General features: G+C 40.9%; 1 protein-coding gene across 1 annotated transcript in view; it reads left to right on the forward strand.

Moving 5' to 3' along the window:
• Window positions 1–25,322, forward strand: part of CPNE4 (copine 4) — a 367,114-nt gene that overhangs the window by 253,129 nt on the left and 88,663 nt on the right. The window lies entirely within an intron of this gene.

The raw sequence follows: 25,322 nt of genomic DNA on the forward strand, positions 1-25,322 counted from the left end.
CCCCAGAGTTGATTCTACCAATTCAGGATGACTAAGTAAATTCAGTAGAGACTGGAACCTATAAACTGAAAGGCCGATTAATTCATGTTCAGTGAGAAACATGCCCATCAAGCAACCTCAACATTCACATCAGCTTAATCAAGACACTGTCTCTCTGTGGGCCAGCCATAGGAAAGACAGCTCTCAGAAGGCTGCTATAATAGTCTGACAGCAGAGCCAGGGGTGCTGAATAACAGGGATGGTGAATGGCTTCAGACTCCGAAAGCCTAGGGCCTCTACCTCCACTATGGGAAGATAGGTCCATGAGGCAAACTAATCATCCATGTTGATCTTTCAGGGCACCTAATCCCCTGGAAACTGTTAGATGGGCTTTGCCAGTGTTTGTCTTTGTAACTTTACATTGTCTTCACGCTTTTTGCCCCACAAACCTTCTTCTGATAGAATTCTTTTGATTTGACAGTATTGTCAGATTAGAATCCTGTCTGGTTGATTAGTCCCAGCTTCTTTAATGTGACCTTGTATATCTTTGCTTCACACTGTTCTATGTGGACTCGGTGCTTGAACTCTCAGCAGACATGCTTCCCTCCATGTTCTCGAGGAGCAACTCAGAGTTGTCCCAAATATCTTGTCTCCGATAAGAGCTAAGATATTTCAAGCCTCACTTGCCATTGGGACTGTCTTTCATGTCAAAATCAGGACTCCTGGCTGTTTGGGATTTCATTTGTCAGTTCATATGCAGAATGCCAAGAGCTTCAGCTTCGGGCCCAGGGTGGTGATTGCTGCCTCTATTCTGGGCAGCCTCCCTTCCATTCCCAATGAGATAACTGGCCCTATGTGGGGCAGAAATCAAATAATATGTCCATTAGCCATAGATCAATTTTGTCATAGGGAGTTATGAATTGAATAAAAGGAGAGGGTTGTCTGAAATGGTATAAACAAAAATTCACAAAAGGAGCCCTCTATGGTCTTGTGAGTGTTCTGCTGTCTGTAGGGGAACAAGTGGGAATAAAGGAGGTAGATGATGGGTGATAGATAGATGAGAAAGAAGGAGAAAGAAAGATATAGGGAGTTGGAGAGGGAGAGGGAGGAAGGGAAGAAGGAAGGATCAGGGCTTCTCAACAGCTGCACTGTTGACATTTGGATTTTGTTGTGGGGGCTTGTCCTATGCATTCTACAATGTTTGGCAGCATTCCTGGTTACTAGATGCTAGCAGTACTCCAGCCCCATCTGTCTTACAGCCAAAGGTCTATTCAGACATTGCTAAATATTTCCTGGAGGGTAAAATTACTCCCGATTGAGAACCAATGGTTTCAAACGTAGCATGCGTCGGAATCACATAGAAAACTTGCTGAAACGCAGACTGCTGAACCCCAGCTTCATAGTTTCTGATACAGGAGGTCTACAATGGGCCTGAGAATTTTGCATCCTAACAAGTTCCTGGGTGATGTTGCTGCTGCTGGTTTCAGCCCATACTTGAAGGACCCTGGTGTAGACATTTGCTTCTCTCTCTTTTTTTTTTTAAGACTTATTTATTTGAGAGAGAGCATGAGTGAGAGGGGCAGAGGGAAGGGGAGAGAGAATCTCAAGCAGACTCTATGCTGAGCATGGAGCCCAACACAGGGCTTGATCTCATGACCCTGAGATCATGACCTGAGCTGAAACCAAGAGTTGGATGCTCAACCAACTGTGCCACCCAGGCGCCCTGACATTTGCTTCTTCATGACCACTTTCCCATGGCCTAGTGTCTCCACAGCATTTTCCAGCACCCAATCTCCCCTTTACCACCACTTTTCTGCCCGCATTCATACCTATCTGCACCATCCCAGCCTTCTCAGCTTTGCACACACCTCTCTCTCTGCCCAGAATGCGTTCCTCCGTCGGCTTTTCCTGAAACATGCTACTGCCCTTCAGGTCTCTTAAATCTCCCTCCACTTCCAGAAAACTTTCCTCTTTCACTTCTGTGGGATGCCTTCTAACCCTCTCCACCTACCCCATTAAAATACCTCTCAAGTTGTGGGATGCGTGGGTGGCTCAGTTGGTTAAGCAGCTGGCTTTGGCTCAGGTCATGATCTCAGGGTCCTGGGATCGAGTCCTGCATGGGGATCCTTGCTCAGTGGGGAGCCTGCTTCTCCCTCTCCCCTCCCCCCACCTCCCACTCATGCTCTCTCTCTCTGACAAATAAAGAAAATTTTAAAATAAAATACCGCTCAACTTGTTTTGAAAATTTCCATTTACATCTCTGTCTCCTCAGTAGCTGCCTTGTTCTTTCCAGTTTGCCCCTACAGGGTGAGATCCATGTTTTGTTCACTGTGTATACAGGTGTCAAGCACAGTACTTGGCACAGAGCAGATATCCAGTACCTTTTTGCAGAGTGAATGGATAGAGGAGGGAGGGAAGTACTGAGAGGTCAGCAGGGGGTGTCTAACCTTACTGGGGCGGGGGTTGGGGTGAGGTGGAGAATTACCCACACCAGTATTTGGTATACTGGGGTTTACCCAGTCACAAAGCCTATATTGCACTCACCTGCTCACAATATCCAAATGCAGCTTTTCTGAAAGGCAGGATAGACTTCCTGTATTGCCCTTTATTTGTATTCATTATTTTGTCACAAAGGCCACTGTGAAATTCTCATAATGCTGTCCCTAGCCAGCTTGCTCCAAAATAAAATGGTACCTTATTGGTAGGCAGCATTTTCATCCATATGGGTGTCATTCTTCCTACCATCAAAACACTAGAAAGCAAATTTAAAAATTTTTAATTTTAAAAACTCTCTCAGGTTAGATTTTAAATCTTAGCAAAATTTTAACAATTAGGTCTTTGTGTCAAATGAAGCTTGATATCTTTGATTCTCATTTATTCAGGACCCACGTGAACATGAAGTTCAAATAACCAGCTTTTTATTTTGCTTTTATTTATTCTGTACTGCTCCTTTGTGTAAAAAATAAAAACATTCAAAGAAGCCTTTTCTTCAGAAACTGATGCTTTAACTTATTGTGGAAATGTTCAAACATACATAAAAGGAGAAAGATGATATGATAACTCCCCATGCCCAGGCACACAACTTCAACAATTACTGTCTCATGGCGAATTTTCCTTCACACACAGCCCTAATACCCATTTCCCCCTTCCTCTCCCCACTGGATTGTTTTGAAGCAAATCCCAGACCAGGGCAAACGCATCCATTAAGCACAGTGCCAGGGCCCAGCAGACTTTCAGGAGTCCACGAAGATGTTTTCATTTCTTTTAAGATTAGAAAGGAAAAAATGAACTTGTAAGATTGAATAAAATGTTTTAATTTTTTCTCACCTCAGAAAGCAATGACATTTTTAGGATCCCAAAAGTCTACTATGGTGGGAGGGGACCCATGAAGGCAGAAGTGCTGAGGGCCAATGAAGGTCATGATGTGGCCCTGTCCCAGATATCATTTCACCCCAAAATGCTTCAGTATGTATCTCTAAAGAGTAAGGAATCATTCTATAAACATAACCATAAAACCATTATATGACATCTAATTATATTATATATCTAAGAATATTAACTAAGCCTCCTTAATATCATCAAATATTCTGCCACTATTCATATTTGACTGACAGCCAGCCTCATTTATTAAGATATATATATATATATATATATATATATATAGCTTTTCTTTTTTTTTCAAATTGGGGTCTAAATAAGGTCCAAGCATTGCATTAGACCAAAATACCTCTGAAGTTTCTCTTAATCTGTTAGTTCCTTCTTTTTTTTCCTTGCAATTTACTTATTGAAGAAACCATATTGGTTTATCCTGTGGCATTTCTCACATCTGTGTTCCCTATAAGTGAGTAGTAGTTGGGCTTGATCATATTTGAGATCTGTTTTCTAGCAAGAATGCTTTTTATAAGTGATGCAGCTTTCTCAGGGCGTGAACAGTCATTGAGGAACATTGCCTACATTTCGTTAGTTTGTTAGGGTTTTCAAGATGGTAACTTTCCCATTCTATCATTACTTCTTTATTTATTGTTTAATGTCTTCTGTAAAGAAAAACTTTCCCTTTAATAACTATTTGATTCCCTGAGGTGTGATTCATATAAGAAAGATAGGAAAAATGTTTTATCTTTCCTTCTTTTTAAACCAATTTTCAGAATAATAAATTACTTCTCTTGCATCCTCCATAGGTGACTAGTGAAGTCCCCCAGTATTATTAAGAATTATGGGTTTGGGAGTGCCTGGGTGGCTCAATGGGTTAAGTGTCTGCCTTCAGCTCAGGTCATGATCCCAGGGTCCCAGGATCGAGCCCCATGTCCAGGGAGTCTGCTTCTCCCTTTCCCTCTGCCCCTGCCCCTTGCTCTCTCTCTCGCCCACTCTCAAATAAATAAAATCTTTTAAAAAATTTATAGATTTTTAAAAATATATCTGAGAGTTTCAGTCTATTTCAGTTATTATTCCTTTGAAATATTGAATTGCTGCATGTTTAACCAATGAAAATTGCTTTAAGTTAACTCAAGTTCTTTTTATTTTTTTCTATTTTGTTTTATTATCTTATGTTAATCACCTTAACTCGAGTTCTTTTGACATAACTTAATAGTAAGTAATAGTTTCCTTGCTTTCTGGTATACATTTCAAAATTCATGAATTTTGAAATTTTGAAATTCTTTTTCACCATTGGATCCATCTTGTAGATGCTGAGTTGTATATTAAAAGTCTTCTTTTTTTTTAAGATTTATTTATTTCAGAGAGCGAGAATGAGAGAGAGAGAGTACATGAGAGGGGGGAGGGCCAGAGGGAGAAGCAGGCTCCTCGCAGAGCAGGGAGCCTGATGCGGGACTCGATCCTGGGACTCCAGGATCATGGCCTGAGCCAAAGGCAGTCACTTAACCAACTGAGCCACCAGGCGCCCTATTAAAAGTCTTCTTGAAACAATTATTCTCCATAGCTAAACCTCAATCCCATAGAACTCTCAGTTCATTTGTTTCATTTTGCGTTCAGTTTCTAGGAATTTATTTTACAAATTTAATTTTGGTCTATAACTATGTAAAATGTTTACATGATTCTCAAGTCAAAACTACAGAACAAGTATATTCAGAAAAATGTAGCTTCCTTTCCTGTCCCTATACCACTTTTTACCATCTTCTCTTACAGGCATTTTGTAGTATACTTTAATACTTGGCAGAGCTAGCTCCTTCCATTTCTGTATTCCTTGTCTTTTTAAGGGTTTTTCTGGACATTTTGCTTGCTTTTTTCTGTCCATTTAGCTTTACAAACAACTAGTACCAGGGGGGAAAAAACCTTGATGGTATTTTTATTGATATTGCAGAGGAAACCTCTTTAATATTGAATCTTCCTATCCTAGAATATGTCATGTCTCCCCATTTGTTCAAGTCTTCTTTTGTGTCTACAGGAGTGCTTAGTGTTTTTCTCTTATAGGTTTCCAACATTTATATTTCAATTTATGCCTAGTTTTTATTTGTTTCTTCGACTCTTATAAATGGAATCCTCCATTATGCCTTCTATCATTTGTCAATATAAGGTTATTGAATTTTGTTTGTTTTCTTTTTTTAAAAGATTTTATTTATTTGAGAGAGAGAGAGTGAGTGAGAGAGAGCCCACAAGCAGGGGGAGGGGCAGAGGGAGAGGGAGAAGTAGGCTCCCACTGAGCAAGGAGCCCGACGTGGGGTTTGATTCCAGGACCCTGGGATCATGACCTGAGCCGAAGGCAGACGCTTAACCGACTGAGCCACCCGGGTGCCCTGAATTTTGTTTGTTTTCTTAAACTGCAATTTTATTAAGTTTTATTATTGTTTATAGTAATTTTCTATTACTTTTTCAGCATTTTGCAACTGTATAATTATATCATCTGAAAATAAAGAGAGCTTTTACCCATACTTACTATCCTGATGGTTCTAGTTATCGCTCTTCTTTATTTTCATGGACTAATACTCCCAATACAATGTTGAATAGTAAAGGAGAAAGAAGACATCTTTGTCTTATTCATCACCATAGTGGAAAATTCTATAGTGCTTTTCCCTTCATTCTGACTTAAATTAATTTTTGAAGTGATTATGAAGGTGTCAGAGGCTTAGCGCTTTCTTAGCCACATGTACTGAGCCTCAAAGACCTGTGCTGGCATTCAGAGAAGATTCTTGTTTGTATTGGTAACCCTAGAGACAAAAGACACTGCTCTACTTCCTGAATAGATGTAGACTTGTATTTAATATTAGCTGTTTAATGAATTTATCCATGATTTCTATGAATATTACAGCCCCTATCAAAATCCTAGTTTCATTTACTTCCAAACATACAGTGAGGTAGCTTCATCGTCATTTTACAGATGAAGAAACTGAGGCTCAACACCCCCATGCAATCAAATGTGAATTTTAATGCTCTTTTTATCGAGTTGTACTGTCTCTATTTTGTTGTCTTTCTTAGAAAATAAATCATCTTGATAAAGCATATCACTTAACCCTGAACCAACTAGAATGTTTTATTTACCATCATTCTAACAGTTAACAGAAACAAGATTTGTCTGTATATAACATATTTCATGAAGTCTGAGAAACTACCAGTTATATAAATCACCATTAAGGGGGGAAAAAGTTCTTAATGAAGTCATAATGCAATGTTCTCTTACCAATGTGTGGTTATAAGAAAATCTGTGCCTCTTAAATTCCATGAAATGTGATATTAATAATTTCTTTTGATTTCATCAATGCATTATGAATATCCAGTATATATTCTTTAGAAGGCAATGCTAGTATTCAGAATAGATTCTACCAGACAAGGGTCTTAGAGAAGAGGGTGAGAAGGCACTATCAGCAGGCATTATTAACACATTGTTAACACCCTAACTGTACCTCATACTATGGGAAGATGCCATGACAGAAAAGTCTAGAAAAACACCATATAGAGGCACCTGGGTGGCTCAAGAGGTTAACTGTCTGCCTTCAGCTCAAGTCATGATCCCAGGGTCCTGAGATTGAGCCCTGTATTTGGCTCCCTGCTCGGCGGGGGGTCTGCTTCTCCCTCTCCCTGTGCCCTTCCTCCCTGCTCATGTTCTGTCTCTCTCTGTATCTCTCTCAAATAAACAAATAAAATCTTAAAAAAAAGAAAGAAAGACACCATATAAGCACCTCAAGGCCATTTCCTATCTCCTCTAATTCTCAAACCACACAGGTAACCTGGACACTTTCTCCATGCAGAGTTCATCAGGTATTTTCTGAGTATGGTTGCCTTGGAGAGGTATCTAGGGTGATCTCTGTATCAACCTGTCCCCATGCCTATGCAAGAGAGAGGCCCAGTTTTTCACTGAGGTCATGGTGCAATGGGAACAAGCAAGAAAACAGGCAGAAGGAAGTAACAGAAAAAAAGGAGAAGCAGGTCACCAAAGTCAAAGCAGAGGCTATAGGACTCAAGAGCCCATGACAGCATGAGAGGAGGCCCAAAGTCCAAAGCAACTAACAAATGACATTTTTACCCACGATTCATCTTACTCTCCCTTTATGCCCTCTCTTTTCTGTAGCCATGCATGATTGATTTAGAATAGCCATGTTCATGAGCCCCCATATGACACCCCCAAAGTTGGATTTCTGGCCAATCAGAAAGGTGCTCTACTGAACCGGGATCCTAGACCCCAGTGGTCCTGGAAGCTTCACTTTAGCAACTTTCCTAAACAATGTTGGTGCAAGCCATTTGCCAACCACACATTGAGAAACACTGTCTTCCTATTGATTCTCCAAACCTAGCTGACCTGCTGGTACTTCTCTTAGGTAGGTCAGTATTTTTATTGCAAAGCTGAGTGTATATGTATGTATACATTCTGCTCTTCCTCCTATATGAAATCCTTAACATTTGTCCTTTGGTTACAGAGAACTAATGGTTCTCTGTAATTAGAACTAATGGTTCTAATTTCTCCCTTTCTCAAGTGTGACCAGGCCATCTTGAGTTGAAATTGTATTTTCACCAAAATTCATTGTCTTTGCTTTGTACTGTCTGAGCCAGAGTGACTCACAAGTGCCAAATGGACTGGACTCTAGGAATACGTTTTTGAGTTTTCCTTGGACCTTCCCCCTTTATTCCCAACACCATGTGACTCCTAACTCCTGGATTCCTAAGTGCCTCTTATTTTTCTTCTGATTCTTTGGGCTTAGTTGCCAAACTTGTTTTCTTTCTGCTTCATCCTGTTTTTCTCTAACAAACCTTCTGACTCTTAATGCTTGAAAAGGAAAACAAAAAAACAAACAAACAAAATCTCAGTTCTATCCCCCAGATCTCAGTCCTTGACAGTGGCCCCAATTCAGCCCCGTAATTCCCCCAAACCTATAGATTTGATTATTAGGTATCCCATGGATTACACCAACATTTTCTGATTCTTGGTGCAAAACACAGGAAGGTGGAATTAAGAGGTCCATCAGTAACTATATTTGGCATTGTTGGAAACCCCTGTAATAAAGACAGTCTCAGGCAGTTGAAAGCAAATTCACTTCCTTCTCTATCTACCTTACAACTGAAAGGGGGAAAAAGAGCCTGAATGGCCCATGGACTTGTTTTGTTCTCTTGAGATCTGTTAAAATTCAAGTACTTTTTTTATGGCCTTCTGGGCTCAAGGGCTTCTGGGTTTGTGCCTGTCAATATTTCACTCAGCCTAAATGTCCTACAATTACCAGAGGATTGCAGACTCATCTAGGTGTCTCTATATTGGATCGGCCATGGCACAGGAATTCTTAACTCCACTTAAGTAAATGGCATCCCAGACCCAGCAGGCTGCCTCTACTGAGATCTGTAATCAATACTGGGGCATGGGAAAGCAATAACCAGCTTAAATAGTGTGAAATCATGCAGGAATAAAGGGGGCTTCTAAATGAGAGAAAAGCTACATACTCTCTCAACTTTAATAATTCTTTCACTTTTCATTAATATTCCCTCTTTTTTACAGATTGGGAATTCAAGAATATGTGTAAGCAAATTGCTTAAGATTACACAGCTAAGTAGTGCAGCCTAATTTAAACCCGGGTCTCTCATGCTCTGTGGTCCTTGCTCTTCACTACGGAAAGACAGCTAACATTTACTGGGCATTCACCAGCTACCTGGTACTACACTGGACACTTTGCTTAAATTATCTCATTCAACTCTATACTTACCCTAGGTGAAATGATACCGCAGTAACCAAGAACACCCATGCAGTAGAAGTTTATTTCTAGCCTACATAATAATCAAAGATAAATCTTCCTAATCAGCATTGTCTCTCCTTCATGCAGTCATTGGAGAACCCAGTTGCTTCTCTCTTGTGGTTCATCCATACCTTAGGGCTTCATTGCTATTTGCATTTAGCACGCAGAAGGGAAAAGATGTGGAGAGGGCTCTCTCCAGAAGTTTTAGCTGAAAACAGCACTTGGCATTGCTTGCCTATATTCCAATGACTAGAACTTAGTCATATGACTACACTGAACTGCAAAGGAGGCTATGAAATGTGATCTTGTTGGGGCCTAGAAAAGAAAACAAATGTTTCGTGTCCCGCTAGCTGGTTCTTCCACTGGAAGATATCGTTATTGTCCCCATTTTGCAGATGAGAAAACTAAGGCTTGAAAAGATAAAATATCTTGCTTAAATTCACAGAGCTTGCATGCTACATAGGCAGGATCAAGTCTGTCTAACTCTGGAAACTATACTTTATAGCTGCACTATCTAATAAAACTTTCTGATAATAGAAATACTCCATATATGTGCTGTCCAAAAGAGTAGCCACTGCCCACATACAGCCAGAGCAATTCTCTCCCAACCTCTCTTCTCTCTTTTCCTTTAAGCCTTTTTTCTATTTTCAGTGCCCTTATGTTAGGATCCCATCCCTTTTTTCTTTTTTCAATCAACACCATCCAAGGAGAAAATTCTACCCCTTCATGTATCAGGCTTCTGCTGCAAATGGGAGCCCTCATCGGCCCAGTCTTTAATGATTCCAAAGGAGAAGGAATGGGTCTCCTTCAAATGGGGTCAACAGTAGGTTCTTCAATGCCAAGATAATTTTTCATCAGTGAGAATTAGATCTGATTTCCTTAATATCTATCTGGGAAGAGAGCACACCTTGCTAAAGCAGGTATTATGGGTTTTGGGTGTTTTTTTTAAACCAGGAAACCACACAATCTGGTCTTAAATTTTTTTTAAAAAGAATCTTGGGAGTTAGTGTTTAATGGATATAGAGTTTCAGTGCGAAGATGGAAAAGTACTGGAGACAGACGGTGGTGATGGTTGCACAACAATGTGCACTTAATGCCACAGAGCTCTACACTTAAAATGATTTTATGTTACATATCTTTTACCACAATAAAAAAACTTATTACCAAAAGAACCTCCTTCCCGTTACCATTACTTTGAACTTCCCATTGTGAAACAACTACTAGGTATTATTGTCCTAGGAGTGTTTGACCTGGCACACTTTACCTGATGATGGCTCTTGTCTCAGCAATCTGGGATGAGGGTATGACAGCTTCCAAGAGCTTTCTCACCCCCAGATTCCCCCCTCTCAAAAATCCTTCTAAGGCGGGAGGGGTGGTCCTTCTTTTCACCACCGTTATGAACAAAGAACATAAAAAAGGTGATGTAACCTGGTCAAACTATTTTGTTGGGACAGTTGTCCCAACATTTGTTCTGTCATTGACTAACCCCAAATATGATTTTGAAGAAATCACCTTTGGAAGATACTTTGACATTCTGAACTAAGAGCACCAAACAAACACTCATCAGTGCCCTGGTGAGATCATTTAAGGTGCAGAGGGAGCCCTCTTGTCATCCAAAGTGGACATTTCTCCCCTAGAGAGAATTTCCATCTCAATAAACCACAGATTCCACATTATTTAACCCATCTATGTCCACTTCTGTACTAAAACTTAAGATAGCTAATCAGCTACTGGAAGGACGCTTGAATAAATAAAACTAGGAAGCTAGACAAAGTTGCTGAATGATGAAGTGGAAGGAATATTCTAAGGAAAAAGTTTGAGAATCCCCTGATGCAACTTTGTGGCATAATTCAGACTGGTGGGGTCTCTGCTCTGTCCAAATGATGCTGTATGCTGGTGACCCAGACATTCATTTCTTTTTTTTTATTTTTTATTGTTATGTTAATCACCATACATTACATCATTAGTTTTTGATGTAGTGTTCCATGATTCATTGTTTGTGCATAACACCCAGTGCTCCACGCAGAATGTGCCCTCTTTAATACCCATCACCAGGCTAACCCATCCCCCCACCCCCCTCCCCTCTAGAACCCTCTGTTTGTTTTTCAGAGTCTATTGTCTCTCATGGTTCGTCTCCCCCACTGACTTACTCCCCTTCATTCTTCCCCTCCTGCTATCTTCTTTTTTTTTTTCTTAACATATATTGCATTATTTGTTTCAGAAGTACAGATCTGTGATTCAACAGTCTTGCACAATTCACAGCGCTCACCAAAGCACATACCCTCCCCAATGTCTATCATCCAGCCACCCCATCCCTCCCACCCCCCACCACTCCAGCAACCCTCAGTTTGTTTCCTGAGATTAAGAATTCCTCATATCAGTGAGGTCATATGATACATGTCTTTCTCTGATTGACTTATTTCACTCAGCATAACACCCTCCAGTTCCATCCACGTCGTTGCAAATGGCAAGATCTCATTCCTTTTGATGGCTGCATAATATTTCATTGTGTATATATACCACATCTTCTTTATCCATTCATCTCAGACATTCATTTCTGCTAATTATTCTTGGTTGCTGGCTTGTATTCACTTGTTTAGTTACTTGTTTATTAACGTGAACCACTTCATCGTTCATGGCCCCCCTTGTTAATATTGAAGCTGAAAAACTTGCCTCAAGAGCTCAATTTTTATTTTTGCACTTTTGGAAATGTTTTTAAACCTAGCCTTGTCAATAGGAAGGCTTCCACAAACTGAGTTGACATCCCAAGAGGCCATTGCATTGATTCAGTTTCTGTAGGACATTCAGCTACTCTGCCACATTTCAAACATTAAACATGAAATTTTTTTTGAAGTATTGCAATCTGCAGCCATCCTGGGCATTTCTCTCCGTAAAGTGTTTTCAATAGAATTACCAAACAAAATAGTAAGAGAGCTATCTCTTAGGAAGTATAGCTTTTATAAAGAGAATCCTTGAGCCCAAGAGAAACGACCCATTTTTAGGTACTTGGCAGGATGCCACAGTCCCTCTTTCTGAGGAACTGGAGGAGGTATCAGCATCTCCTTATGGAAATGTTGCCTGTGAGATTCCAGCTGTCTGCAAAAGTGCTTGGATTTCCAAAAAAGTCTTGGGAAAAGCCAGGGTTTTGTCTGTGGGGAGCACATGAAATTAATATCAGGGGACAACAGGTTGACTGACTTCATAAGAAATGAATTATTTATTCCCTGAGAGCATATAAATTACCTTTCTTCCAATGTCCTTTGACTCATTGCAGAAAGGACACAAATGCTTTTGTGCCACACCAATAAGGAGAAGAAAGTTAGAATGATCATCTCCCCTGCCTCCACCCTATAGAGTTAGAAAGAAATGAGATGATGCCTACAGAGGCTGCTCAGGCTGGACTGCTCCAGCCAGAGTTCCATCTCACCTGGTGTGGTCTGCAGCTTCTTTGCTTATATAGGAACTCAGCTTTGTCCAATCACCCTGACGTGATGAGACCTGGAAAAATTGATTCATAGTAGAGGTAGATGCATAAGTCAAGAAGCCAAAATATTAAATTACAAAACTTTTAATACAATTTTAATAAATTAATTTAACAAGAACTGTAATCCTTGTGCTCCACACAAGGTTCTCCTTCCCTGATATCTGAATACTCATGAAGCAAAATTATCAATCAGAAAGTTACTTGGCAAAAAGATGGAAAAAATCAAGGCAAGGGTGTGTGAGGAGTCTTGAGAGATTCTACTTTGGTTAGCCATTTGACACGAAGACCCTCTGAAGAGTCTGATTAAGTTAAAAGGATATTTACTTTTAAAATGCATACAGTTCTAGGGCTTTGTGAATTCATTAAAGCTGATCTCTGGACTCCAGACCTCTGAGCTAAGCCATGGTGAGTTTTGTCAAAATATAATTTTCAAAAAGTTAAAAGCATGACTCTCATCCAACTATCAAATGAACATATGTCAAAGATTTTATTCACCTCATTCATTAATGAGGAAGCCAATAAGATGATCAGACTGTTCTCCAAGAGCATTTTGAAGAATCGGGTTTACATAGTCTTTTTCTTTAAACAGGACTAAGCGTTCTAGAGATAAAATTGGTTAATGTCCTTCACAGCAATAAATCATAAACTTCAGGGTTATCTTTGCTACCAGACAGAAATCATTGTATCATATACAAGTTTATCATGTATAACTTCACAGAGTCTGAGCACTGAGTTCATAGATAATAAATAGGAAAATCAAGCAATGATATATTCATGTAGGAAAATAAATCATCCTTGGGAGGGCCCGTTAAAGCTTCAGCATGCCATTGAAAGGACTCACAGTCACACTTTTGGTTAGGTTATGGATATTTTTTTTTTCTTAATAGGCTCAGATAGCCCCCGAGTTCACATTTCTAGAACCTGATATATGCCTGAAATCCCTAAGTGTCTCCCTTCACCCCCTCTCCACCTCTGAATGGCTGGCCCATTCTTTTTTTTTTTTTTTTTTTTGACACAGAGAGAGAAAGTATAAGCAGGGGGAGCATCAGGCAGAGGGAGAGGGAGAAGCAGGCTCCCCCGCTGAGCAGGGAGTCTGAGGCAGGGCTCGATCCCAGGACCCCGGGATCATGACCTAAGCCAAAGGCAGTTGCTTAACGGACTGAGCCACCCAGGTGCCCCTGGCTGGCCCATTCTTAACCTTCAGGTGTCGGCTCCAAACTCAGCCATTCAAAGACACCTTCCAGGCTTCATTGTTCATACCTGCATTCCTGCAGTTAGAATCCATCTTACCACCTTATCAGTCTTCCTCATGGCACCTACCATCATCTGTAATCATGTCTATTTGTTTATGTGGTTACTGTTGTGCAAATACCAAGGTCTGAAGGAAAGGAACTGGCCTATCTAATTCACCTCTGTCTCCTCAGCCCCTAAAAGTGCTTGCATATAATTATAGCTTGCATATAGTGCTTAATAAGTATCTGCTTAATGGACAGAAGCATGGATGGATGGATATATATATGTGCCCATATATACATTAACTAGATCCTATGAAGACATTCTGCCAAGTTTGTGCTATTTGGTCTGCCCTTTTAAAGGCTCTAAGAAAAACAGTCCTCTCATCCATTTATTCTTATCCTCACGTCTATTGACACTACTGATTAATTTACTAGTGTCATCACATCACTTTTGACCTGTGACACTTCCTTTCAAGGCAAGTCTAAATTCATTATGGAAGCTTTCTTGCCTTATTGTCAGTGTCTTAGAGAATCCCCAAATGCAGTCCATTTATCATTATATCCCCCTCCCATAGTTTTTCTATCAAATTTAAACACATCTTTCCCTCTACCAGCCTCAGAATTCCAAGAAGGAAAAAAAGGAAGGGAAGAGTCTGGATGAGGTGGAAACCAGCAGGGAAAGACTCTCCTTCAGGGGGGAGGGGCTGGAATGAAAGTCACAGAAAGAAGAAACAGTGTCTTGGCCTCACCTGGCTCTCACAGCAGAGCTCTTGGAGGATAAGGGGGCCTAAATTCTCAGAAAAGGAATGGGAAGGAAAGCAGCCTGGTAGATTTTCCAAAAATCAGGTCTCTCATTTCACTGGCATAGTTCACAGTCAGGTACATTACTTCCTTCAAACCATCTCTGAAATAGCAGGGACTAAGTCTCCTATTAGGAATGATGAATGCTGGCTTACCTTTAAGCCATGAGATTTGGAGGGGAGGTGGGAGAGTGATGGGGTGGGTGAGACAAGCAGGATTCAGTTAAGTCCTGGAGTAGCTGAGAAAAGAAAGGGCCATTCTCTATGTTCTGATTCTCAGAACCTTTTCTGTAATTTACTTATCTTTTTTTTCCTTTCCTTTCCTTCTCCCTGGCAATTAAACATCTACCCAAATATTATTGTTGTTGACCACCTGCATGCCTGGTTGAACTGTCATTTAAAACATTTTATGACAGCTATCCCATGAAAGAGTAAAAAAATCACTAAATGGACTTGTCAGGAAGCATTACCTCCAGCTCATCTCCCCTGCAGACCAGCTGGCCCTCTTCATAAGCACTCTTGCAATTCACTCACCCCTGCCATTCCCAGTAATGAAACCCACTCTTGAAGGCATACAATGTACCAAACTGCAGCAGACCTTATGACAGGTCAGCATATGATCTAGAACAATGTTGTCAAACTTGAGCATGCATCAGAATCTCCTGGAGGCCTTGTTAAAACACAAAATTCTGGGCCCAAACCCCAGAGTTTTTGATTCAGTAGGTCTGGGGTGAGGCCTGAGAATTTGCCTTTCTCACAACTTCTTAGGGCATGCTGATGCTGCTGGTCCAGAGTTCACATGGGGAGAATCACTGATATTGAAGAAATAGTCAAGAGACAACCTCACTATCATGTTTCCCTCAAGTCACCCATCTCCACCTTAAAACTACTCTATATCTGCATCTATTGTTTCCTTCTTTCCAAAACTAGCTTATTCCTTTGCCCACTTCACTCTAGTTCTTCAAAATACTCAAAGGCTCTTCCACAGCTGGTCATTGATACAAAGCCAGTAGGAAGCATTGAGATCATCTAGTCTCTCAATCGGGGTTCCTCAGCTTCAACAATACTAACATTTGAGCCAGTTCATTCTTTGCTACAGGGGGCTGTCCCATGCATTGTAGAATATTTAACAGCATCCCTGGCCTGCACTAACTAGATGCCAGTAACACAACCCCATACCCCAAGTTGTGACAACCAAAACTATCTCCAGACATTGCCAAATTTCCCCTTGGGGGCAAAATTGCCCCTGGTTGAGAACTACTCTGGTCAAATGTATCTCTAATCGCTCCCTCTCTGGTGGGGTTTAAGAGTGAAAATTCATGACATCCCTTCCTGAGTTTGGTCCAAATGAGAAATAAAGAAGGAATTCAACAACTTGGAAATCAAACCAGCACTTCATTGCTGCTAAAGCAAGGAATGCTTCCTCTGGGGGAGGTTTGGGTTGTGACTAACAATAGCTGAGGAAGCCCACAGTTAATCTTAGGATGGGCAGAAAACAACCATGTCAATGCCAGGCGGCACTGCAGTAGCGTAACTATGGCAGGAGTTCTCAACCTTGGACATGTATGGGAATCACCTGGGGAGCTTTAAAAATTATTGATTCCTAGACCCCATCTCAGATTGATTAAATAATTTCTGGGCATGAGGCCAAAGCATCAGCAATTTTGATAGGCTGCCAAAATGATTATAATGTGCACACATGGTGGGGAACCACTGCTCAACTCAATAGACTGAGAGGATTGAGCCCCTTGTTGGATTTCTCTGATGGGTACTGAGGGGACAGCAGTGTGATGCAGGAACTCCCAGCAAGTTTCTTAAGACCCAATGAGTCTTCAAAATTCTGCTGACATGTACATTATGTAAACTTACTACTATAGAGAACACAACATATTTACAGGCTTCAGAGGAGGCTTCCTGGGAGAACATAGCATCTAAGCCTGGACCTTGAAAGTATGTAAAAAGGCCCAGAAGTATGTGATTAATAGACCCAGTGCTACCACATTTTAACATGTTGGGACAGAGGCCCCAGGGCAGGATAAGAGATGGCAAAGCTACTGAAGTAAACAGCATCTTGTCGGTCATGCTAAGGAGTTTAGATTTTTTTTCCTGAGAGCAATGGGAGGCACTGAGTGTTCTGTGCAGTAGAGTGACTTGGTCGTGTTTGAATTCTTGGGATTAGTATTCTGCCTTTTTTGTGGAATTTTGATTGAATGAGGGTGAGGCTGGAAGCAGAATATCTGGTTAGAAGTCATAGGACTTTCATACAAATTTTAGGATTGTTTGTTCCAGCACTTTGAAAAATGTCATTGGAATTTTGATCGGGATGGCATTGAAGGTATAGATTGCTCTGGGGCACGTACTGCATGGAGCACTGGGTGTTATACAAAAACAATGAATCGTGGAACTCTACATCAAGAACTAATGATGTACTGTATGGTGATTAACATAACATAATAAAATTAAATTAAATTAAAAGAAAAAAGAAGTCATAGGAGTAATCCAAGTAAGAGTTACTAGACGGGGATAACCAAACTTGGTACCAGAGTCGCTACTGGATAGAGAGAGAAGAGGAATGCCTCAAGAATTCATCCCTAATTCCTGGCATGGTCACATGGATAGAAAATGGCACCATTCCTTAAGATCAGACCATTGAAGGAGCAGGAGTTTTGGGTGGGAATGATGAGTTCAGTTTTGTACTTGCTAAGTTTAAGGTGTGTATGGGCCCTCCAGTGGGCTGTAGGCCCAGGATTGTCTCAGTTTTAGCACTGAAAGTTCTGCATCCTAGGAAACCATCAGTCTTGGGCAGACCAGGACAGTTGAACAATCTGGCAACTGATTGTTCAGACACTTTGAGTCTGACTCTCAGAAGAGAGAGCTGGGCTGGGGCATAAATGTAAGAATTGTCAATAAATGGATGGTGTGTGTGTATGTGTGTGCACGCGTGTGTATTTGAACATGAATGCAAGTGCACATGTATATGTGACTAGAGGAAAACACACCAAAATGATAACTGTTAACAGTGCACATTTCTTAGTGGCTAAATAATGAAGCTTTTTTTTTAAATTTTAATTCTGCTTTTCAAATTTTTCTACCTCAAGCCGTGTATTACTTTTGCCACAAGGAAAAAGAAAACACTAGTTTAAAATACACAATTTAAACAATAAATAAATAAAAATAAAATGCACAACTTTTGATATCAACACCAATTTTCTATATTTTCTTAGACCTTTTTAGTTCATATTTTAAAATTCAGAATTGAAATTATTTTTCAAAGCCCCAGAGGGTTTTCCTGATGATAGGCAAGCACATCTTAATTTTATATAGTAACATGATACAAAGTTAAGAAATAGAGCATGGATCAATTTGGCTTATCTCCCCTTAAACTCCCCTAAGAAGATCTTAGGTGTAAATAACCTGGCAATAGAGCAATTGCTTGGTGAGGCCATCAAACAATCAGAGAAGGCTGCTGTCCTTCTATATACTTTTATTGGCTTCCTAAAATGAGTATCATATACCACATTTCTGCATTGTTCATCCTACAATTACAACCTTTATTACGCATTAAGTATATAAGACAGTAAGCGGTTATTGTGTGCCTACTGTGTGCTGGGAACTATGCTGGGTAATTTCCCACATTCCATCTACTGTAATCCACACAACAAAATAGTAAGATTAACAAAGAAGGAAACTGAAGCTCAGCAAGTTGAATAAGTTCCTCAAAATTCACAGATCTTCTAAGGACAGAACCTGAAGCCCCTGGTTTTGAAGGTTTCCTAAAGCCCCATGGTCCTACTATCAGACCACACTATCTTCCGGAGATCCACTATCGTGATGCTTGGGCTAAGTGACGATGATCCCCTGGGGGTATCAGGTTCAATCCTTATTTTCAAGGTAGAAGAAAAACAAAATGGAAGACTTATTTATCCATCATTCTCCATGACTGAAAGACGAGGGAAGAAGAGGAATGCCAAGGATATTCTTGCACCTTAGTATCACCCATCAGTCAGGAAACAAGAACCTCAGGGATTCTTGTAAGCTTGTTATAAAATCCAGAGAGTTCCATAATACTTTAACCCTCTTGGGAGCACCCATGTAGGCATAAAGGAGATGGTAGCGTGAACAGTTGTTTTTGTTCTTCTTGGTTCAAAATCAGAGATGATAAAAACTCTCTTTTGCTTTTCTGCCCCCTTTGTATGTACTTTATCTAATTCCAAATGCTTCCCAACATTTTCTCTTCAGAACTTCATCTAGGAGGTAGACAGGGCAGGATATATTATTTCCATTTTGCGGATGAAGAAATTGAGACATAGATTAAATCATTTGCACAGGATATCACAGAAGAAAAGCTGAGAAATTATTTTCTCCTCTGTATCAATCAGCATTCTGGCGGGGCATTTAGTAAAGGACTATCAGCAGATGTAAAACAAGAGATGGTAAAGTGCCCAGCAACTAACAATAGCAGGAAGCTTTTACCACTGCAGGTCCAAATGGGAGTTATACGCAACTAATGAACCATTGAACACTACATCAAAAACCAGTGATGTGCTATATGTTGGCTAACTGAACATCATAAAATATTAAATAATTAAAAATAAATAAAATAAAATATGAAGTAAATAAATAAATAAACAAGGAGAGGGAGTCAGGTTACCAGAAAGCTAAAATAGAACTCACTTCCCTCCTCCCCCCAGGAGCTGTGGCTCTGAAGGAACATAGGTAACTGCCAAAGCCTCAGCATGGCAGGGAAACAGCAGAAGTAAATATCCTGTGATATTTACCCTCCTGCAGGTGCTTCTCCTAGTAGGAAGACAGCTCTTCACTAGTCTTTCTACTGGGTTTCCATTAATGCCATTCACAATCTCCTGAAAGCTCTTACTTCAGAACTGATGCTTTGTATGGCCTGTCTCTCTTTAGTGACAACAGTGGGTTCTGGGTGTGGTTGTTTCTTAAGCATGAGAAGGAGCCTGTTTTAGGACCATCTACCAGGACCATAAGGATACTGGACTGGAGAGTTCAAACCGTTGAGTGATTCAGTATTGATGGAGCTTGGAGTTCTGGGAGGGAATCTGATATGACTTCCCTTTTCATTCTACTGTGATGTGCTAAACTGAAACAGCATACCAAAAACTGCTGCTTTTTACAAATCAATTTTTCACCTGGGCACAGCCATCCTATCGGCTGTCGTCCCTGTGTTTCCAGGTTCCAGGCCTTGTAAATCCATCACCAATCAAACCCAGAAGCATAGAGTAAAGTGGGACAGTTTTTGGTTTCCATGCTTGCCTAGCTAGTTGTCATTTTGTTCCAGCGAGAAAGGACTTCTGCAAAACTGGAAGAGCAGGTAGACAACCAGCACTTGCTTCTGGCTCTTCCACCTACTTACAGGTGATTGGACCTCCTTGGATATGCCCCAGAGCTTAGTACCAAACCTCTCTGAGCTTCACTTTCTTCAGTAGTCAAGGGAAGGTAATAGTACCTGCCCTGATTCCATCGGATTGATTCATTCATTTATTCATTCACTCCTTCATTCAATAAATCTTAAATTGCCTACTATGTGCCAAGATAGCCTTAAGAATCCACATTAAAAAAAATGTCATCAAGGTGAAAACCCAGAACTTTCAGAGCCATCTCAATTTCAATTATTTAAACCATTTATTCCTTAAAAGTGATTAACTGTTTGCTGAATATCTTTTAAGAAGCAGCTCCCTTAACTACATTAAATATGTAATCATTCATTCAGTCATGTATAAATCTCTCTTTAAGATCTACTCTCTATGAAGCACGATGCTAGGTTCTGGAGCCACAAAGATGAACATCTCCCCCATCAGGACATTCAAAGTATAAGGAGGAAGCCTGATGTCAATGCATAAGCAGAGAGATGTTTTTTGAAGTGTAGTAATACCAAGGAAAGAAAAATTCATAGGGTATCTGGGGTATCAGAGAAGAAAGATACGGTCAGATTTGAATCTCTAATAGTTAATCTGGCTCCATGGTTTTGAACGAGGGAGAGAAGCAGTTAAGGTGCTACTGTGGTGTCTGGACAAGAGATTATGAGGCCCTGAAGTGCAGTGGTATTGAGGGCAAGAGAGCAGAGGAGTCATCTGTAGACCTATTTAGGCAACAAATTTGGCAGGAAATGCTGACCGCCTAGATACCAACTGGGGAAGGGGAGAAGGGAAATGGAGGAATGAAGGGTCTTCTCCAACTTCTAGCTTGAGTTATCTTATTGATTTCTCTCATCAGCCCTGCAGGGTAGGTATTGTTACTGCCATTTCACTCAGAGAGCCTCAGGATCAAGTATCTAGTAAGGTCCGAGCCAAGATTCAAACCCAGGCCGGCCGGACTCCAAAGCCCATGCTTTTCTACTAAAAACCAAGCCTCTTCCAGGATCTTCATATGAGTGTGACCATTGACCCCTCTTCTTAGATCCAAAAACCCACTCCCAGAACCATTAAATGGGAGAAAGGAAAAGAGGGACGTGGCAGGATTGGAGATGGTGGAGGGCAGGTAAAGGGTGGGGCCTGACAACCAGACATCCCATCCTTCCAGCATCAGCATCCCTTTCCCAGGGCTCTTCTCCACCAGCAGGCGCATGGTTCTCAAGGTGCACCGGGTAATGTGGTCCTATTTGTAGGAATCGGCACAGGCAGTGTCTGCAGTGATTTCTGGCAGGCAGATTTGCTGGGATTGCTCATGGCATTTCCAGTTTGGGGAGGTATCGGATGTGCTCCAAAGGGAATCGCCTAAGAGATGAGAGTCCAGGAACTCCAGTTTGCTGTTTGCTTGCCAGCATTCTCAGGCTCCATCCTTCACTCCACCATCATTGGCAGTGCAGAACTTCTCTGTCTGGCCAAAACAGTATCCAGATAGTGGAAGGGAGCTATTTTACCCCCTCAGTTTCCTCTGGATTGGCACAACAGTTATGAGACAGCTGGGGGGAAAGTAGAAAACCCTCTTCCCCCATCTCTTCTGAGACTCTGCTCCAACTTCAGCTGGTGGTTCAGATGACAGAATGGTGCCACCTGTGGACCAAAGCTCATCAGTGATTTCGAGTTATGTTCTCTAGCAGCCACGGAGCCCAGAGATGGTACCCACCTGTCCTCACTAGCTGCCCAGGGTTTTCCTCATCCTGAAATGCTTGCATATCTCTTTTTCTTCAACTTACCCATTTACTGCTGCTCCAAATTGCCAAAGAAATTTTTCAAGAATCTAATGGCCCAGAGTTGATATGGTTTCCTAGCACTGGCTATCTTGTGACTGTCCTCAACAGGACTCACTCTCTGAATTTAGCCCCGTGACATCTGTTTTACCCTGGAGACATAAGAGAGGTTTTATGAGGAATTTTCCTGAGGACAGAATTTAACCTGAGTTTTTCTGCTGTCATAATATGTAGGGGAAAGAATTTTCATAGGTTGTTTCAGTTAAACCAATAAAATTACCTAAAGCAAATTTTTATTTTCCTGTTGATTACATTTTGTATTAAGAAACATATGGGACAGGGAGCCCTTTGGCCTTTTTTTTTTTTTTTTGAGAGTGAGAGAGAAAAAATGAGCATGAGCAGGGTGAGGAGCAGAGGGAGAAGCAGACTCCCCACTGAGAAGGAAGCCTGATTCAGGGCTCAATCCTGGGGCTCCTGGATCAGGACCTGTGCTGAAGGCAGACACTTAACCATCTGAGCCACCCAGACGCCCCTGGCCTGACTTTTAATTCTTGGGGCATTGTATGTTTTGAGAGAAATGTAACGAGGACCCTTCAGTATCCTGCCTGATATGCAATGAAAGGTTTTCTATTATTTTCCTTCTATTTGTGTATAGTTTGCTACCTTTTTCAGCAAAGTTTGTGTCCTTAGTGACTCACAAAGAGTGAGATTCCGGAGGCTTTCTGTACAAAGTAACCCCCGCATTAGAAATTGGATACTCTGCAGCTGTTGTAAAGAGAGGCTTTTCATGGGCAGGTTCTTGGGCTTCCTGAGTCTTTCTCCAAGATCAAGGTCTGAGTTCTACTCACAATTGTGAAACTCTTCTTTGTGACTCTGGATAAATAACCTTCCTGTACTTTAAATTGCATTATCTACAAAACAAAGTCTGTAATGCCTGCTCCCACTCACTTCTCAGTGACATTATTTTGCATCAGTGAGAAAGTCAGCACTTCGGGTTGCTCTCAGGGACCTGCTATTTTAGAAATGCCTTCTTAGCAGTCAGGGCCACACAGGGCAGCCAGACATATGCCACAAGGATCTGAAGGTTGAGACTTCAAAGAAAAAAAATCCACTTACTGCTTACTTTCTCAAGACTCTATATTTGAAATTTTGGCTCTTGTTTACTTTATATGACAAGGTAAGATACGTCTCTGGACCTCTGGCATGAAATAGTACCTGCTTCATAGCTCTGCAATAAGAATTAAAGGAGGAAGTGCACGCAACACACCCAGCGTGGAATAAGGGGTCAAGAAGCATGGGCTAAGTGACCTGTGTTAGATGTTATGATAGATCATTCATTCAGATGTTTTACTGGCCAGGAACCCAATTAAATTAAATGTACATGAGGTACCAGCCACTCCTATAAAGAGCGTCAGGATTTCCAAGAAAAAAATGGCTAAAGCTGAAAGATGCAGAGATACTATCTGTAATTAGTAACCAAAAGGCCTTTAGCACAGGTGATAACTCTAGCTCTTAGTGCTGAAGGCCTGGTCTCATTTCAGGGTAGGCACAAAGTTAGTTTAACATTGCAGATGGATAGTGGATGGATGGCAATAAAGGAAATGTAATTTAAGCTATCTCATGTCCTTTAAGTTCAGAGAATTTCTCCCCAGCACGATTTCAGTCTTCTGGCTTTTTCCTGTTTCCTCCTCTAGGCAGTGATGGTTTGGTACTTCCAGGATCTCTCTTGACAATTGATTCCCAGGCCCAGCTCATCAGAGGCTTTTTGTTAGGACAACATCACTCTCAAGTCTCTTCCTCCTTATCTGAAAATTGCTTTTTATTGAGCTGCAGCTGAATTATCTAAAGCTAGAATAATTGCTTGCTGTTTCTTTGCTTCTGTCCATTACTGGAAAACCACTGAAACTTTAAATTGTGCCCAGTTTTTCTTCACCTGCCTTGATTATGCCCCTCCTATATTCCTGCTAATTTTATCTGGAGTCCATAGCACCGTTGGACCTTTTTCATTTTCCTAAGGCCCAGAGGATGGTACCCCTTGCTTGAGGCTGCAGATACACAAGCAGTGAGCTTAGACAAGAAACAAGGTCTCCTGACTCCTTATTTTGGGATATTTTCACTTCCTCTGCAGATGGCCTCTTCTGTGGAAGAGGAAATGTGATTCATATTTCCATGTGGACATGAAAAATGGCCCAAACTGTAAAGAACTATTTATTAGCAAGTACTTAAACTAGTGTTTCTCAAAGTGTGGTCCTCTAACCAGTAGCACCAGTATCACCAAGGAACTTGTTAGAAAGGCAAAATCTCAGACAGCACCCAAGACCTAATGAAGCAGAAATTCAAGCCCCACAGGTGATTCTAATATGTGCTCAAGTTTGAGAACCATAATCATATACCTTGATTATATATGGCCATTAAATAGCCACTGATACATGAAATTGTGTTTGGATTTCACAAGTAGGTTTGAATTTCAAGTCTGTTATTTTAGCTGGAAGACAAGGTAAACTGATATGTTTAAAAGTCTGAGGTTCTGCTGAAATTAGCAGAAGTGTTCTCACAGCCCCGTGGGATCACAGATCTACCTGAAAAAAAAAGCAGGATTCAGGGTGGAAGGCAGATATTTCTCGGGATGGAGCATATACACTGTACTGTTCAATTCAACAGAGATATTAAATCTCTCTCTAGTCTTAATTATGTTGCTTTAATGATATATTTTATCTTCCTGGTCTCTGAAGACATTTGAGTTTGCCACCAAATCTTATTTACTTTGTATGCAGGGTATTAGATAGATGTGTCAGCTAGCACTGTCAGGTAGAACTTTCTGTGATATTCTATTCTGTGTTCAATAGAATGTTCAATATCACTGCTGTCCAATAGGGTAAGCACTAGCCATGTATAGCTATTGAGCACTTAAAATGTGCTTTGGGGCAATAGAGGAACTGAGTTTTTAGTTTTATTGAATTGTAATGAATTTATACTTAGGGGCACCTGAGTGGCACAGTCGGTTAAGCCTCTAACTATTGCTACCCCATCCCTCCCACCCCCCACCACTCCAGCAACCCTCAGTTTGTTTCCTGAGATTAAGAATTCCTCATATCAGTGAGGTCATATGATACATGTCTTTCTCTGACTTATTTCACTCAGCATAATGGGAGGGATGCGGTAGCTGGGTGATATACATTGAGGGGGGTATGGGCTATGGTGAGTGCTGTGAATTGTGTAAGACTGTTGAATCACAGACCTGTACCTCTGAAACAAATAATACATTATATGTTAAAAAAAAAAAAAGAAGAAGAAGAAGAAGATAACAGGAAGGGAAGAATGAAGGGGGGGAAATCGGAGGGGGAAGACGAACCATGAGAGACTATGGACTCTGAGAAACAAACTGAGGGTTCTAGAGGGGAGGGGGATGGGCGGATGGGTTAGCCTGGTGATGGGTATGAAGGAGGGCACATACTGCATGGAACAGTGGGTGTTATATGCAAACAATGAATCATGGAACAC

This window comes from Eumetopias jubatus, unplaced genomic scaffold, assembly GCF_037043125.1.
Source record: "Eumetopias jubatus isolate StellerSeaLion01/CBP00866 unplaced genomic scaffold, mEumJub1_p1.0 scaffold_1, whole genome shotgun sequence".
NCBI lineage: Eukaryota > Metazoa > Chordata > Mammalia > Carnivora > Otariidae > Eumetopias > Eumetopias jubatus.